A 16,735-nucleotide genomic window follows, 5' to 3' on the forward strand; every position below is an offset into this window, starting at 1 on the left:
TCTTTAACACAGTATGATCCGACACTTCCCCACCTGAAATTCTTTGCACAACTTTGAATTGCTGCTAGGAAAAAAGTCTATGACTTATCATTCTTCTGTTACTCTGTAACTTGAGTGTTTTGCACTTCTTATGCATTTTATGTTGTGTGTAGTTTGTGCTGTCCATGTAGCACCCCTCCCCATAGTCCTGGAGGGACATTGTCTCACCCTTACTGTATCAGTTGTATACAGTAGAAATGACAATTAAAATAATACTCTCCTAAAAAAAAGGCGATTTGATAAATATTTTCAAAATTTTGTGGGGTGTGAATCATTTCCTTCGGGTTTATTTCCTTGGGCAAGTGGGTCTGTGTAGTACTTAGAACCAGGACCAGGGGGATATCATTGACTATGAGATTCTTGGTTGGGGTTGATGACCTGTGCCAAGCAGGGACCTCTGGCTGACAATTACAAACAGGAGATTTAGACGGTCTCCTCAGTCTAGGGCCTTTGAGCTGGTCATAGCCCATGTACAGTGCACATGTAAATAAAGGGAGATTTGATAGTGGGCTACTGGCCTCTGTGTAGTTATTTCAGTCTGGAACCAAGCATAATTTTCAAAACTAGTGAGAAAATAAGGAGATATTTCTTTGCGCAAGTGGAAGAGGCTTTAGAATCTGCTACCTGGTTCAGATTCAATATAAACTTTAAAAAGACAATTCGACATGCCCTTGAAGAAGCTGATTTGCATGTTTTCAAGAGACAAACTGATGTCTATGATACATTTGATAGCCCTTTCAGAGTTGAAATGGGCATGATGTGCCTCATGGCCTCCTCCTTCGTGAAATACTTTGATAGGTGTTTGACATATTTGCTTCCGAAGTAGATATAACATAAAATAGCTTTTGAGTTTCTATCAGCAAGTTTAACAAATACCTGGCAACATTGTTTCTGACACATCTGAGGAAAAATCTGTATTAAAGTGAAAAACGACATGCAGAGGTATCAATACACTGCAGAGGATGGAATAAACTATCAGTCAACACTGAGCAAAAGAAAATAGCAAGGATTAGAGTGGAGGATTGAAGACAGACAAGAGCCATAGATCAAGAAGTGTTAGAGGTCAAGGATGTTGTGATTGAATGGGTTTTCTTAAACTAGATGGCAATGGGAGGTGGGAACAGTGTCAAAGTGTGGAAGGTGTTTATGAGATTATAATGTCAGAGAAGAAATAAAGGGAAAATGGTGTGGCGACATTTAAGAGCAAGAGTGAGAATTATGAAGTCAGCTTCTTGTAACGAAGGTGATGAGGAGAGGACTTTGTGCAGTTGTTGATTAAATGAGTGTAAACTTGAGGGGTGTGAAGTTCAGGCTTGCAAAAGAAGGCCGACATGTTGGAATTCAGAATTATGATATTAATGATCAGGGTTTTGGTAGGAAATACCGCAGAGTTGGGAGAAATTGTGTTTGTAACTGTGCACGTGTGACGGAGGAAATATAACTGGAAATTGAGCAGCACACCAAGATTCATCACCTTCCAAGACAGTCAGTCCCAAGAAGTGATTGAGCCAAGGAGTCTCTGGTAAAATGTTACCAAAGCCAAGTCAGTTGATTTCCATCAGCACCTGGGTCTCTGATGATGAATGCTTCCTGAAAAAGAGTCACTCATCAAGGATGAATCTATTGAAGGGAGCAGTGGCTTAGACTATACACCTGCTGCGTAATCAATTCTGTCAGAAGCAATTCTCCATTCTGTTTTGTTCAATACTCTGGCCAAGTCAGAATTGGCAAACTCCGGCTGCATCCTATCCATGTTCAGCAGAACCTAATAAATTATTGCAATCATAATCTATAAAATGACAACAACCCTGAATACTGCAAAGCACCAGCTGTTTTATAGATTCCTGTCAAACAGGGATCAAGAACGCAGAAACTTATAGTTGTCTCATTTGTCAGCATGAGTCCTGATTGCATGATCATCCTTTCCTTCAGTTCAATTTTTTTTTAACTCTGATCATTTTAATGTTGATTCCGATCTTTGTGCACCTTCTTTGTAGCCATAATATTATATTCTTCGCTTTGTTGTGTTACCCTAATGCACTTCATATGGTATGATCTGCACGCAAAACAAAACATTTCACTGTACCTAGGTACGTGTGACAATAATAAATCAAATCAAATCAAAGGAAAAGAAATCAGTCATTTTGTCCCTCAAATTGTTTTGTCCTGTTATGCAATTCAACAAGATCATAATTTGTCATCTGCCCCATATCCCTTAATAACATTGAATAACAAACTCCGATTTAAATATTAACAGATCTAATCAATTTGTCAACTGATGTTTTTGAGGACAGTTTCAGACTTCATGAGTTCTGGTTGTAGATGGGTGGCACAGGGCTCAGTGGTTAACGCTGCTGACTCACAGCATCAAGGTCCAGGTTTCAACTGCAGCCTTGAGTGACTGTCCGTGTATAGTTTGCATGTTCTCCCCATGTCTGCATGTGTTTTCACTAGATGCTTCGGTTTCCTTCCAACATCCAAAGGTGTATAGTTTAGGTGCATTGGTCATGCACATTCCCCTGTGATGATCAGACTAGGTGGTTTAGCCATGGGAAATGTAAGATATAGTGATAGGGTCTCGGTGGGATGCTTTTCAAAGGGTCATTACAGACTGAATGGGCTGAAAAGCCTCTTTCTGTATTATATGGATTCTACATATTTTCCCATTTTTATTCCTATTTGAAAGGTCTGGCTCCAATTTTAAACTATGCCCGTAATCTTAGACTCCACAACAAACTAAAACAATTTCGCTTGGGGGTGGAAGGAAAATGTTTGAGGTACTAGGACAAAAGAAGGAAGCCAATAATAAAATAGTGCGGTCAAGGAAAACTGCTAAGTTTTCATGACAGGTTTGAATTGCAATATTGGTAATCATCTGATCAATACGTTAATATAAAGTTGTGCTCTGTTAACTGTGATTCTCTGTTATAAAGCTGGAATGTCCTTTATATGGCACTCTGTCCAACTTACCTAGTCCAGAAACAACTTATGAAAGGACAATCTCCATCAAACTGTCATTTGATAACAGTTGAGGTGAAAGATTAAATGGGTGCCCCTCACTCTCCTATTCTCTACTTCCCATTTGTCCTTTGTTTTGACTTTTTAACTGTTCTCATTAATATTGTGTGATTTATATTCATATCAACCTGCACTCACCTTAATATGCATAAAGGCACCATTTAATTTTTAATATTTTTCTAGACTGATAGAATTAATTGGAAAATTAAATTGTTTCCTTTCGAATACTAATTGCACGACAATAGACCAGAGCTGAGATTGCATTCAGATTTAGCTGATCCTTGTTCATCTTGACTTCTCCGACAAAATAAGAGCCCACCACATCTTCCACAAGCATTTTTTTTTGATAAGTCGCTACAATTTTGATTTGTGCAAAATACCAACATGTTTGACTAATAAACAACATTAAGCTGACAACATAGATCAAGATGATGAAATGCTACATCTGGCTTACTATGAGTCTGAGTCTTGAACCTGACAAACAGATCCTAAAACACTGAAAAAGTTTAAAATATAAGTGCATCACTGTGAATATATGATGAATGACCAGCTTTACAGCTCAATAAGACTTCTGATATCAGATCATTAATGATAAACTAAACGACAATATATCATTGAGCCACGAGGTGGTTGGGTTGGTTGGTCCGGGCGTCCCAGAGGTATTCCCTGAAGCGTTCCGCAAGTAGGCGGCCCGTCTCCCCAATATAGAGGAGGCCACATCGGGTGCAGTGGATGTAATAGATGATGTGTGTGGAGGTGCAGGTGAATTTGTGGCGGATATGGAAGGATCCCTTGGGGCCTTGGAGAGAGGTAAGGGAGGAGGTGTGGGCGCAAGTTTTGCATTTCCTGCGGTTGCAGGGGAAGGTGCCGGGAGTGGAGGTTGGGTTGGTGGGGGTTGTGGACCTGACGAGGGAGTCACGAAGGGAGTGGTCTTTGCGGAATGCTGATAGGGGAGGGGAGGGAAATATATCCCTGGTGGTGGGGTCCGTTTGGAGTTGGTGGAAATGACGGCAGATGATACGCTGTATACGGAGGTTGGTGGGGTGGTAGATGAGAACCAGTGGGGTTCTGTCTTGGTGGCGGTTGGAGGGGAGGGGCTCAAGGGCAGAGGAGCGGGAAGTGGAGGAGATGCAGTGGAGGGCATCGTCGATCACGTCGGGGGGAATCTGCGGTCCTTGAAGAAGGAGGCCATCTGGGCTGTACGGTATTGGAACTGGTCCTCCTGGGAGCAGATGCAGCGGAGACGAAGGAATTGGGAATATGGGATGGAGTTTTTACAGGGGGCAGGGTGGGTGGAGGTGTAGTCCAGGTAGCTGTGGGAGTCAATCGGTTTATAGTAGATGTCTGTGTTGAGTCTGTCGCCCGAGATAGAAATGGAAAGGTCTAGGAAGGGGAGGGAGGAGTCTGAGACGGTCCAGGTGAATTTGAGGTCGGGATGGAAGATGTTGGTAAAGTTGATGAACTGTTCGACCTTCTCGTGAGAGCACGAGGCAGCGCCGATACAGTCATCGATGTAGCGGAGGAAAAGGTGGGGGGTGGTGCCAGTGTAGTTGCGGAAGATGGACTGTTCCACATATCCTACAAAGAGACAGGCATAGCTGGGGCCCATGCGGGTGCCCATGGCAACTCCTTTAGTTTGGAGGAAGTGGGAGGATTGGAAAGAGAAGTTATTCAGGGTGAGGACCAGTTCAGTCAGTCGAAGGAGGGTGTCAGTGGAAGGGTACTGGTTGGTGCGGTGGATGATATGCTGTATACGGAGGTTGGTGGGGTGGTAGGTGAGAACCAGTGGGGTTCTGTCTTGGTGGCGGTTGGAGGGGCGGGGCTCAAGGGCGGAGGAGCGGGAAGTGGAGGAGATGCGGTGGAGGGCATCGTCGATCACCTAATAATGACCATAACTCTCCAAGTTTTCAAGTCATTAGAGAAAGAGTCATACAATCATACAGCATAGAAATGGGTTCATGAGTCCATTGTGCCAAACATCAAACACAAAACTACACTAATCCCATTTACCTGCATTTAGTCTATAGCTACTATACTGGATTTTAGATTCAGGTTGCCAACTCACTTTGGATCCCATGGACTCTTACTCTTTTGGACCAATCTTCTGTGTGAGATCTTGCCAAAGGTTTTACTAGCTTACAAATAGGAGGCAAAACATGATGGTGGACAGTTATTTTATTTTTGTAATTGGAAGAAGCATGGGACAGGTGATGTACCACAGGGATTGTGCTGAGACCCTTGTAATTTGTTCTGCACATTAATGACTTGGATGTGAATTAAAGGTTTAATGAGCAAGTTTGCAAATGACATGAAAATTCAGGGTGCTGTTAATAGTGAGGAGGGGAGTTTCAGGCTACAATCTAATACTGATCAACTGGTAAATTGGGCAGAACAATGCAGGTGGAATCTAATCTCAGTAAGTGTGAGGTGATGCATTTTGGGAGGTCTAATAAGAGAAGGAGATACACAATGAATGGTAGGTGCTTGGGGAGTACTGAGGAACAAAGCATCCATGGTCCATAGTTCCTTGAAGGTGTCAATACAGGCAGACAGGGTGGTGAAGAATGCATAAGAAATGCTAGCCTTTGTCAGCCAGGAGTAGAATATAAGAGGAAGGAAGTCATTACAATTTTATAAAACATTGCTTAGGCCACACTTGGAATAGCATGTCCATTTCTTGTTGCCATTCTATAGGAAGGATGTGATTTTGTCCTGTATGAAACATCTCAGGAAACACTGGGTAGGCTAAATTTGTTTTCGTGGAGCAGAATAGGATGGGGAGGCTCTGATTGAGGTATCAAAAATCATGCGAAGCATAGACAGAGTAGGTTGTGAGTATCTTTTCCCCATAGTAGGTATGTCAAAGACCAGAGGACTCACATTTAAGGTGGGAAGCAAATGGTTTAGAGGAGACATGAAAGAAAAGAAATCACCCCGAGAGTGGTAGGTATATGGGATGTGCTACCTAAGGGAGTGGTGGAGACAGGTACTGTTGCACCATTTTAAAAACATCTGGATAAGTACTTAATATGCTAGGGAATAGTAGACCAGGGTCCAAGTGCAGGCAAATGGGATTAATATACGTTCATGTTTGCTAATTGGCACAGACATTGTGGGCTAATGGGCCTGTTTCTATGATATATGATTTTGTGACTCTAAGGACTGTCCTCAGGGTTTACTTATTATGAGTAACTGTGCACAGCAGAATTTAATATTAATCATAGATTTATCCGTTTAGTTCAGGACTAACCTATCATCTTTGTCAGCTCATCTCTACATTGTAGTCTGGTCTGGTGCCGACTGGACTCCCAAGTTTCAATGCTCATGCCATCCTAACCAATGAAAGCTGATTCAGAGCTTGTAGCAATAAAGACAGATGAAACCAGTAGTTTTAGGAAATTACAGAGATAGGGAGGGACAAGTCAATGATGGGATTTGAAAACTTGGGCTGAAGTAGTGTTGAACAATAATAATACACTTCAATAAAACTCCTGTAGACTATCTGATAGAGGAATCTGCTCATATTTCCTCGTGAAGTTCTATTGTCATTTTGGAGTTTGGAGCGTTCCAGCATGTAGTGTGTTATAGTTCCACCCATGCTATTTTATTTATACTCAATGATGTGCAGCTTTGTGACATCATCGCAAAGTTACTCCAGGGTATTAATGGCCTGGCACAGCAGTACTTAATTGCTTTCATGCAATAAACTAAGACAAGAGCTCCTTCTCATTTAGACTTATGAGTGGCTTTCCTCTATGACAGAACAAATAGACCCAATCAAGGAGAGAAGATGATGACAGAAAATTACTCCAATCACAACTTGGTAATGAATTTGATCACATCACATAACACTATTGCACTTCACTGATTTTTTTTGGTCATCGAACCTATTCCCCCCTTTATGTGGATGTTCCATACTTAGTTTATAATGCTCCTGTGAACCAACTGAGAATGTTCATGACAAGAAAGGCAAAAAGTCAATAAATGTTATTATCATCATTGTACAATACTAATCTCAGTTTATAAATTTTACATTGGTTGTTCCCGATGTGCAAGTACAAAGTTCTAGTTTATAGTATCATCGTAGTTAGTTGCTTGAAACAAAGTCCTGCATTGCTGTGCAAGCTCACTGGATAAAATCTCTCCTGGAAAGAAGAATTGGATACGTTTCAAGAAAAACAAACAAAGTAGTGTCAGGTTAGAAGCAATCCTTGAGTCCATCATGACAACGCAAATAAGTTGCAGATGTAGATTTGACTGTATCTGAGTGGGGGCCCAGAAAGGGAATTCACTGCTTATATGAACATTATTAAGGAGAGGGTGAGAATTGATAAATTATTTACGTTTCTGTAGATTCTTGACAGGATGTTGAAATGAATATTTTAAATAGTTGTTTTCTCATACTAAATTGATTGGGCACTAAAATTAACATTCACTGCATTAGTATATTTAATATCTACACATCTTTCTTCTCCACAGCTCTTTGATTATTTATCACTTTTTTTTAATTGTCTGTCCTCTATACTTTATCACTGGCATCAATGTTATTCAGAAATCAAGTCTGCTAACATAATTTGCAGAATTAATTCTAGGACATTTTCAGACTTGCATGTCAGCTCTTCAGTGCTCTCACTAAAAGGTGTTAGGAGCTAGGTGATAGGACTTAGAAAAATGTTCTTGACATTTAAACAACACCACTGTTAGATTTAAATGGTGGCTGATGGCCAATACAAAGTTTGCTGGTATCAGCAACTGTTAGGAATATAATGTAACTGATTTACTTTGCACGAGTGACATTGAAACATAAATGTGACAAAGCTTTCTGTAGGTTTAAGTTCATTCGATATGGGTTTACATGGATGGGTTTTGTGGGCTGTTGGCCCTCAATTCTCCTTTCCTCTTTGCCTATTTGTTTTTAAACAGAACATTTGGTCTATCACCGGTTGCAGCAAATGCATATTGTCACGCATTAGAACGTAAGAACATAAGAATGAGGAGCAGGAGTAGGCACCAGGCCCTTCGAACCTGCTCCGCCATTCATTAAGGTCATGGCTGATCTTTTCATGGACTGAAAAGGTGTTGCTGGAAAAGCGCAGCAGGTCAGGCAGCAGCCAAGGAACAGGAGAATTGACGTTTCGGGCATAAGCCCTTCTTCAGGATCCATGATCTTTTCATGGACTCAACTCGACTTACCTACATTTTCACCATATCCCTTGATTCCTTTATTTTTCAAGAAAGTATTTACCTTAGCTTTAAAAGCGATTACTGAAGTAGCGTCAACTACTTCCCTCGGCAAGGAATTCCATACATTAACAACCCTCTAGATGAAGACGTTCCTTCTCAGTTCAGTCCTAAACCTGCTTCCTCTAATCTTGGGGCCATGCCTGCTTGTCCTAGTCTCACCTACCAGTGGAAACATCCTATCTATTCCCATTTTATTGATTCTCTTCATAATTTTATATGTTTCTATAAGGTTCCCCTCATTCTTCTGAATTCCAATTAATATAATCTCAATTTACTCAGCCTCTCCTCACAAGCCAACCCCCCCTCAACTCTGCAATCAACTAAGTGAACCTCCTCTGCAACCCCTCCAGCACCAGTATATCCTTTCTCAAGTAATGAGACCAAATCTGCACACAGTACTCCAGGTGTGTCTTCACCAGCACCTTGTACAGCTATAACATTATCTCTCTGCTTTTAAACTCAGTCCCTTTAGCAACAAAGGACAAAATTCCATTTGCTTTCCTAATTACTGCAGACCAACATTCTGCGATTCATGCACAAGGACACCCAGGTACTCTGCATACCAGCATGCTGCAACGTTTTACCATTCAGAAAATAATCTATTTTACTGTTACTCCTACCAAAATGTGTGACTTCACATTTACTATCATTGTATTCCATCTGCCAAACCTTTGCGTACTCACTCAATGTCTCTATGTTCCTCTGCAAAATTTCACAGTCCTCTGCCACTCATCTTAGTGTCATCAGCAAACTTTGACACCGTACGCATGGTCCCCAACCCCAAATCATCTACATAAATTGTAAATAATTGTGGTCCCAACACCAATCCCTGAGGCACACTACTAGTCGCTGATTGCCAGCCAGAATAACACTCAATTATCCCCACTGTTTGCTTCCTGTCAGTCAACCAATCCTCTATCTATGGTCATACTCTATCCCTAATACCACACATCCTTATCTTATGCAGCACCTCTTGTGCAGGACCTTTTCGAAGGTCTTTTGGAAATTTAGGTACACCACATCCACTGGGTCCCTGTTGTCCACTTTGATTGAAACATGTTCATAGAATTCCAAAAGATTTGTGAAGCATGACCTGCCCTTCATGAACCCATGCTGCATATGTACAATGGGACAATGTCTTTCAAGGTGCCCTATTATTTCTTCCTTGATAATAGACTAAACCATCACCCCACTACAGAAGTTAAACTAACTGGTCTATAATTCTCCATCTTTTGTCTACATCCCTTTTTAAACAGTGGTGTCACACTTGCTATTTTCCAATCTCCTGGGACTGCCCCAGAGTCCAGCGAATTTTGGAAAATTACAGCTAGTCCACCTGCTATTTCTCTCACCATCTCTTTTAGCACCCTGGGATGCATTCCATCAGGGCCAGGAGACTTATCTACCCTGAGCTTCATTAGCTTGCCCAACATTAATTCTTCAATAATAATAATATTTCCAGGTCTTCACTTATCTTTGTGTCTTTCTTGCTTACTGGCATGTTATAATATCCTCCACCGTGAAGACCGATGCAAAGTACCTGTTCAATGCCTCAGCCATTTCATCATTTCCCATAACTAACTGTCCCTTCTCATCCTTTAAAGGACCAACATTTACTTAAACTACTCTTCTTCATTTTGTATATTTATAGAAACCTTTGTGATCTGTCTTTATATTCTGTACTAGTTTGTTTCTCATACTCTATCTTAGTTTTCTTCATAGCTTTTTTGTGGCTTTCTGTTGACCTTGAAAGTTTTCCAAATCTTCTAGATTCTCACATGTTTTGGCCACTTTTGCCTTCTCGTTCACTTTGATAGACTGTCTTATTTCCTTAGTCACCCAGAGCAGATTACCCCTCCTCTTACCCCTTCCTTCTCACCAGAATATACTTTTGCTGAGCACTTTGAAAAAAAATTCTCTGAAGGTCCTCCACTGTTCATCAACTGTCGCACAGAAAATCTCTGTTTCCAGTCTACTTTAGCCAGGTCCTCCCTCATTTTTTATAGTTCCTTTTACTCGAGCACAGGACCTTGGCATTGGATTTTATGATCACACTATTCAGCTGTATTGTAAGTTGAACCATACTGTGATCACTCCTTCCAAAAGGATCCCTGGCTATAAGGTCATTAATTATTCCTATCTCATTACAGAAACCAGGTCTAGGGTAGCTTGCTCCCTCATCGGTTCCATTACATGATGTTCAAGAAAACTATCATAGATACATTCAACAAACTCCTCCTCAAGGCTACCCTGAATGAGCTGGTTTGACCAATCTACATGCAGATTAAAATCCCCCATGACAACAGCCATGCCATTTTTGCAGGCATTAGCTATTTCCATGTTTATTTCCAGCCCCAGTGTGATATCATTATTTGGTGGCCTATAGACTTCGCCTACTAGTGACATTTTCTTCTGAAATTATATGACCAAATCTAACTTAGCTGTTTGTTGTCAGGATTTCTAAATAATAACACTTTGAAATATATAATAAAATCCCTTATCAGTAAAGAAAATATTTTCCTCTTTTAAAACAATCTCTAATACCTCAAAGCTGGTGAAGCTCAAGGGATTTTCATATTTGGTGTCTATTGAATCCATAATCAAAAAGAAAAGAAACATTTTTTTTGAACTATGATGTTCCTAGTCATTTTGGAAACATATGCGTGAAGGAGAGGACTATGGTCCATCTACCTAGCCCCAGCGCGCAATAAATATAATGGATCACTTTGTTTCTTTCATCCATCAAATGAATTTTCTTTTGCAAAACCCAGTTTCTCTGTGAATTTCCCAGTGTAATTGGACTCGGTGTCCCTGGACAGTCTGGTTCACAAATTCACTATCTCCTTTATAAATTATATATATATATAGTTTATGTCATTTTTAAAAAAATTTACATTCTTTGTCAAATTTACAGACGACTAACTGGGAATCATCCTTCTGCCCTCACTTGAGAAAAATGTTCTGTTTACTTTCCCATAAAAGTTTAAACTCTTATTTTTCATATTTTAATTTGGATCCACTGGCATCAGCAAACTGTGAATGCTAAGATCATTAAGTATCATTATTCAAATTTTAAAATCAAGCATCAAAGTGGAAAATATATCATCCCATGGTGATCCACTGTGGATCATTACAATTCTTTTGTTATATCAGTTACCTCTCTAAGGGATATTCCTGCTCTGCATTTCAGATATTCTTTATATGTTGCTGAGTCAGCTCTAATGCATGTGCTTAAATCTGCTCTTAAGAAAGTATTAAGGAGATGACAAATGTTTCTCCATGGCTAACTAATGAACAGTTCACTCTAGCTATAAAAAATAACAAAGTTAAATAAAAATGAAATTTATTGATTGTGGATTGTAAAAAGCCTCTCTGCAAATAACCTTCATTTCACAATCAGTTCCCAAATTTGTCCTTCATAAATGTCTTTCATAAAAAAATTGTAAATCACATTTAATGGTGTTAGAATGGTGTATTATCCAGTGGATAACACCAATTAGATAGGAGAAATATTTTGATTGTGTCACATTTAATAAATTTATGATTCCATTATCAATTCCCCTCCCTCCTCACCTCAATGATTGAACTAGTCTGTAAAGGAATATCACGAGCATCAAACTTAATTCATGACCCCTTGTGCTTGACAATTTAACAGTGATATGCGGAATTGAGTGCAAGACAAGTCAAACTGCCAGGCAGCAACAATGTAAAATTTCTGTTAATGAAGGAATTGTTTGCAGTCAACTTAAAGGATAATCCTATAGGTATTATACAAATGCATTGTTTAGTTAGTGCTCAAGCTATACTTAAACTGGAAGTTATATTTCTGCAATATATTGTTCTATTTAGCACTGGACGTCCAATCTGATTTGCAATTACTTTCATCTATAGTAGAATGCAGTATGCAACTGATGACAATTATGTATCAAATAATGTTTTGGGATGAGGATTGAGGCATTAATATTGGCCAAACACCAGGATAAATTTGCTGCTCCTTTTCAAACAATGCCATGGATCCTTGTGCATTCACGTGAGATAGAAGGCAGGATAAAGTCTCACCTGAAATTGGCCCCTCTGATAGTGCAGCACTCCCCAGTACTGCAGTGGAGAATCAGTCTAATTATTTTACGCTGGAGTCGGTCTTGAATCTATAACCTTGTCATTCAGAGGTGAGGACACTACCGATTGAACTGATTCAGTTGGAGATTGTTTTGTTCTGGCAAAATAGTTACTCTATCAAAATATTTCATGATACTTCACTAACCTGAATTCTGCAGTGTGTATATAACTGTAATCCATCATCTCTGGAAACCTTCTCAAGATCTCTGTTCTGTCCCTTTTCTGAATATCCTTTTTAAAGCATGCTGCCCATGATTGAGGATAATGCACTAACTGGGGCCCAACTCATGTTTTTACCTAGATTTAATGTAATTCCTGGCTTTTGTACTCTATGCTTTTCTATATAAAGCCTGGGGTCTCATTTCCACTATGTTAAAAAAAATGATGTTTTGCTACCTTGAAGGATTTGAGGACAAGCACCCCCCAAATCCTTATCCTCTTACTCCCTATCAACTGCTATGATTTAACTTGTAAAGTTTCTCTTCTTGCTCACAAAGTATAAGATCTTGTACACGTACTGATAGATTCAAGAACAGCTTTTTCCCCACTGTTATAAGACTCCTGAATGGACTTCTCAAATTTCAAATTTAATGTTGGCCCCACTCTTTGTAGCCATAACATCCCTTTGTTCTATTACCCTTATGCATTTTGTATGGTATGATCTGCCTATACTGCACGCAAACCAGAACTTTCCACTGTACCTAGGTAAATGTGGCATAATAAGTCAAATGAAATCAAATCAACTTTTCAACATTTAACTTTACCTGTTATCTGTCCACTCAGTTTACCAGTTGTTGGCTCTTGCTGTCTTTTTCAGTGCTTGATTTTATTTAATATCCTCTGCAAATTCACTATTGTGTCCTGTACCACCGTAAATTCAAGTCACTATAAAATATAACGAAAACACACTAGTTATGGTATTGAACTACAGGGAGCATCCACTCCCTCTAGTCCAAGAAGTGACAATTCACAGGAACCGTTCTTCATGAGCAGTACTATTTCACCTTGAAAAAATGAACATAGGGACTAAAGAGTTCAACCAATAGATTCAAATCCAGGTAGGGCAAGGAAATATACAATAGGGCACGGAAATCCCTATTGGGTGACAAAACGGATGGAGATTATAATGAAGTACAATAAATCTGCTTATGACAATTTATCAACAAAAAAGATGCCACCTGAGTAATTGTGAAAATGGAAGCTGTTGAAATCATGGAAAGATTTAAATTTGATAATGATAAAATACTGGACAATGTGTGCGCACTTAAATCTGAACCAGATGAACAATCGAGATTACTGAAGAGACTGAAACTAGCAATTGTGGAAGCAACTTTCATAATTTTCCAAAGTTTCTGACTCAAGGGTGGTGCCAGAAGATTTAAGAATAGCAAATGTTACAGTCCTGTTCAAAAAAAAAATGTGTTAAGGTAAGCCCAGCCACTAGAGGCTGGTCAACTTAAGTCTGGTTTTGGGAAAACTTTTCGAAACCATTTGGAACAAAATTAATAATCACCTAGGAAGATTAAGGAAAGCCATGGATATCTTAAAGGCAAATCATATTCAACTAATTTTGAGTACTTTGATGAAGGGTAATGCATTTGATGTGATATACATGAATTCCCAAAAGTCACAAGCTTGTGAGCAAGTTTCAAATTCATGGGCAAGAAAAGGATACTCGCAAAATTACTGAGAGGAAACAAAGACCACTGATGAATAGTTATTTTTTGAGAGGGAAGATTGTAGAGAATGGTGCCAGGCCTCTGCTCTTATTATATATTGATGATCTAGACTTTGGTGTACACGGCCAAGTTTCAAAATTTATGGATGCTTTAATACACAGAAAAATTCTGAATCATGAGTTTGAAAAAATATTGTAAAACTCTGAAAGGCTGGTGGAATGGCCAGCCAAGTCACAGATGAAATAGATTATGCAGAAGTGTAAAAATATTAACTTTGGTCGGAAGAAATATGGAGACAATATAAATTAAAGGACACTGTACTAAAGGCAGGCATGAAGTAAGGAATCCAGGGGTACCTGCGCATAAATCATTGAAGGTGGCAGGAAAGTTTGAGAGCAGTTACTAGAGCATCTAGCATCCTTGACTGAATTGTACTCCTAGAGGGCATTTAATGTTAATATGGGCACTGAGTACAAATACTTAATGTTAAATGTGTGCAAACACAGCTTCATGGAGATAGTCAGGACTGCAGATGATGGAAATCAGAGTTGATAAAATGCGGAGCTAGAAAGGCACAGCAGATCAGGCAGCATTGAAGAAGCAGGAAAGTCAACTTTTTGGGTCAGGACCCTTCAGCAGTCATGACTTGAAATGTTGCTGTCTGGTCTGCTATACCTTTCCAGTACAACTATATATGGACCAAAACACAGCTTCAGACTCTTCCTCCCTCTACAAGGATTTCAGTGAGTCCATCTCTCACTGCATACCCCAGGTCATCTCCTCTGCCCAGAAGCTCTTCAGCCACATTCTCAAACACCTCTTTCCACCTATTGCATTTCCAACACCCCTCCCCCAAGTCCCTCCTCCCTACCTTTTATCTTAGCCTGCTGGACACACTTTCCTTATTCCTGAAGAAGGGCTCATGCCCAAAACGTCGATTCTCCTGCTCTTTGGATGCTGCCTGACCTGCTGCGCTTTTCCAGCAACACATTTTCAGTTCAGACTCTATTGTAATGTGTCCAGTTTGAGGCATTACACTTTAGGAAGGATATGACAGCATTAGACAGCATGAAAAAAGGAAAAACACGTGGATGGTTCCAGGGATGAGGAATATCTGCAATATAGAGAGATTGTAGGAGATGAAAATGTACTCTTTGAAAAAGAGAAGGTTGAAAGGGGATTTCATAGAGTTGCTCAAAATCATGAGGAGCTAGATAAAGGAGATCAAAAGATGTTATTCCCTTTGATGGAAAGATCATTAAACTGAGGTGACAGTTTTATCTGAATGGTCAAAATAAGCAATGGAGGCATGAAGTTTTTTTCTAACCAGTACTTTATTAGGATCTGAAAAGCACTTACTAATAGTGTGGTGGAGACAGAATCAATTGAAGCATTCAAAATGGAAATTTGATCATTCATTGAAATGTGAAAATGTGTAGGCCTGCAGGAAAAGACAAGTGTGTGTTACTGAGTGAACTATACTAACAGAGAGTCGGCACAGATATACTGGAGAAGTGGACTCCATCCACACTGTAACCATCCTATGATTCTGCAAATGTATAAAGAATAAACAACCCTGATAAGCTAGACTCTATGAACTGATCTTGCAATATACCAAGTCCAAGCTGCAATCTCTGAATTTCAATTGTTGCCAGACGAGTTACGCTGCACATTAAACCGATGATGTTTTAAATGCCCTCTAGGAGTACAATTCATTCAGGAGCTAGTCTGACAGCAATTTAATTAGAACCTTTGTTTTGTTAATGTGTTACCTGAATATTGTTGTTCCATCAGGACCAGTGAACTCAGTATTATCTATTTTATGAACAATATCAGCGAACTGTGTTGTGATATGTAGTTATCTACTGGTAGTCACCACACCATATTTGGTTTTGTAATTGGATTCCTGTTCAATTTTCAAAGATAAATGGAAATTATTTCCAAATTGGAAAGGATTTCTCCCTTCGTTTGTTTTTCTATATATGATTCTGCCAAGAATGCTCAATTGTATCCAAACAGTATAGATAAATTCAAAATGTTCAACAACAGGCGTGCACACATTTATGCAAGGTATCATAAAAGATTAATAAAATTTGGGCTGGGATCCAAAGGAGCACAGCTTTGGTCAACATCTGGCATATTTCAATGAATTCAATGCAACGGGAGGATATATTCATCTTGGAGTACATACAGGACAGTTTCACCAGAGTGATTCCAGGTCTTAGACAGCTAATTTTGTAATGTTAACTGGTGATGTAATTTCCAATTTTTCAATTTTAGCTGATAAATTTTGTGGATTGAGTTAGCTGAAGTGTTTTAGATTTGATTGAGTAGGTGCAGGGAAATTATTACTCTAGCGGCAGAGTTCACAGCATAAGGACACTATCTTAAAATTAGAGAACTTGTTTGGTAATGGAGTGTTAGTATCTCAAAAGTTCTATTGATGCATATTGACCAGTTATTTGTACTGAGTTGTGTCTAGGCTCTTACGGCACAGTGCTGTCAAGTTCCACCTTAGCCAGGAAACCTTGCTGTCAAGTTCCACCTGTTCGAGAGATGTGTTGGGACTTGCATGTTGCAGTGGTAGTATCCCTATCTCTGGATCAGGAGTCCAGGGTTCAAGTCCCACCTAGTCC

This window comes from Hemiscyllium ocellatum, chromosome 21 (genome assembly GCF_020745735.1).
Source record: "Hemiscyllium ocellatum isolate sHemOce1 chromosome 21, sHemOce1.pat.X.cur, whole genome shotgun sequence".
In the NCBI taxonomy this organism is placed as follows: Eukaryota; Metazoa; Chordata; class Chondrichthyes; order Orectolobiformes; family Hemiscylliidae; genus Hemiscyllium; species Hemiscyllium ocellatum.